The following is a 2,812-nucleotide window of genomic DNA, read 5'->3' as shown; positions in this document are numbered from 1 at the left end:
ACAACATATGTGGTGCTGAGGATCGAACCCGGGCCGCACGCATGCCAGGCGAGCGCGCTACCGCTTGAGCCACATCCCCAGCCCAAAAAAAAAAATAAATTTTTAAAAAAATATTTACTGTTTAGTTTTCGGTGGACCCAATATCTTTATTATTATTTTTTTTAAACTTTTTTTTAAATTTTGTTTTTAAAGAGAGAGAGAGAGAGAGAGAGAGAGAGAGAGAGAGAGAGAGAGGAGAGAGAAGAGAATTATTTATTTATTTATTTAGTTAGTTAGTTATTTTTAAGAGAGAGTGGGGGGGGAAGAGAATTATTTATTTATTTATTTATTTAAGAGAGAGTGAGAGAGGAGAGAGAGAGAGAGAGAGAGAGAGAATTTTTAATATTTATTTTTAGTTCTCGGCGGACACAACATCTTTGTTGGTATGTGGTGCTGAGGATCGAACCCGGGCCGCACGCATGCCAGGCGAGCGCGCTACCGCTTGAGCCACATCCCCAGCCCTAAACTTATTTTTATTTATTTAGTTTTTATTTGGTGCAATCTAACCCAGCGCCCCATGCTACCAGTTGAGCCACACACCCAGCCCCTAAGTTTCACCCTCCGCCCCTTCTCTCTCTCTCTCTCTCTCTCTCCCTCCCTCCCTCCCTCCCTCCTCTTCCTGTTGCTGAAAGCTTGGCCCAATCCAATAAGGATGGCAAGGTCTTTTTTGACACAGGAAAAAAGGCTTATGGCAGCGCTGGCAAAGCAAAAACTGGGGGACTCTTGTCCCCAAAGGCTGTGATTCTGCATGTCAGCAACAACAGGAGGTTTTCTAGAGGAGATTCAAAGGCCACCTTGCACTTCTCCCTGGCCTCAGTTGTCATTCGGCTTCTTACTTTTGATAAGACTCATTTCTGACATCCTCTGGTCTCCAAAGTCTCCATGACTTCATGACCATGCTGGGCGTGGACTCAAGGACAGATAAGTCTGCCTAAAACAGGGAAGAAAGGTGATATGATTTCCCCTGGATTGAATCCAGAAGTGCCTAACCACCACCACGGACTTACACCTCAATTTTTTTTTTTTTGAAAAGGGGTGTTCCCTCGATTGCTCATGTTGGCCAACATCAAAGGAGACAACATCCTATCTCATCTCCGTCTGTGATAACACCTGCGGTGGTGTTATCACATGGGGTGAGGGGGGTGTCCTTCCCCTTCCCCTTCCCCTTCCCTCTCCTTTCTCTATTTGCTGGTTAAAGCTCCAGGTCTCTGGAGGTCGGTTGCCTGAGTACTCCCGGGACCTCACCTTCTCTCGTGAGTAGCTGAGGTGGCGGTTGCTGGACACTGTCTCACCATTCTGATCTTTCACTACTCTCACTGTTCTCTCCCAGGACTTTTGGATCGACTTCCTTCTTCCAAGGATGGTGGAATGACGACAAAGGCAATGGTATTGAAGATTTGGAACTCTTTTTGTTTTGTTTTGTTTTGCTTTGTTTTTTTTTTTTTTTTTTTTGGGGGGGTGGTTGTTTTTCCTCCCGGATGGCTGTCAAACCTGCAGCAGCACACACATCGGTCCATCTCGAAGTGGAGAATCTCTAAAGGATCTTCAGGGAAAGCGTGGACAAGGAGGATGCAGTCCCGGGAGACTCTTGACAGGAGATGGGAAATCCCCGCCCCCCAATCCCCCCCCATTTCTTCTGGAAAATACCTAATTACCAATAAAGGCAGGACGAAATGCAGTACTGGCTGGCTGAGGTTTATATAGCGCCGAGTAGTTCTACAGGTAAAATTGGATCCCAGAGCAACTGTGCAGTTACTCAGGGTCCTCGCCTTTCCCAGCTGTCCCCTATAGGACCGAAGCTGCTCCCTCCCCTAAGGCTTTCTCAGTTGGCTCATCCTCCACACTTAGGAGCGGTGAAGGTGGGACACACGTTTTAGGCTGGCTTGGCCTCTTCAGTCGGATCTCATCTTGCCACCGGGTCAGAAACACAAGCATAGACACGTGGATGTTTCCACCCTGTGGAACTTGGGAGTTCACAGCTTCACCCCATCCTGCCTGACCTGGGGATGGAGAGGGAAATTTGCTGGGGCACAGCCAGGGGCTGCCAGACTGACTCTCACCCTCCCCGGCCCACTGTCGAATGGGCCTTTCATTTTCCTGACCCTGGGGTCATCTGTTTTCAGAATGTGAAATATGACCACCTGGCCCAGGACAGAAGCCAGGGAGATAAGTGCCAGGGAGGAGCCTCGCGTCCAACAAGCCGTGACTAATGATGATTGGGGTGTGTTTGGTGAGGCAGAAGAGATTAGGCTCCTGGTTTGCAGGGATTAACTCTTGGTGTGATCATGCATCCATGGGCTCTGAGTTCTGTGTCCTCCAGCACTGGATTTGGTGTGTATGAATAGGCCCTTGTGCTAGGGACGGAGGGAACAAGGGAGAAAAAGAGGACAGACGGGAGGGCAGGGAAGAAGGAAGATAGGGAGGGAGGAAAAGATGCGCCTGTACACCTGTCCTTGAGCTTCTGAATAATCAAATGAGTTCACATGTATGGCGTGTTTGCTGTGTGGGCATTGACGCCAATTTACATGCCTTATCTTATTTAATCCTTGAAAAATCTGTAAAATACAATCCATTTTGTAAGCCCATTTGACAAACGTGGAAGCCAAGACTCCCGAGTTGTCTTCTGTGCCCAAGTAATGGAAGCGGAGGTGGAGCTAAGAGGAGGCATCCCTGGCTGGGAAGTGGGAGGAGCTCAGAGCAGTGGGTCCTTGGCTGGGAAGTGGGAGGAGCTCAGGGCAGTGGGTCCTTGGCTGGGAAGTGGGAGGAGCTCAGA

Source organism: Spermophilus citellus (assembly GCF_964194105.1).
Source record: "Spermophilus citellus genome assembly, contig: SCAFFOLD_58, whole genome shotgun sequence".
In the NCBI taxonomy this organism is placed as follows: Eukaryota; Metazoa; Chordata; class Mammalia; order Rodentia; family Sciuridae; genus Spermophilus; species Spermophilus citellus.
Note: the sequence above shows the minus strand (reverse complement) of the source record.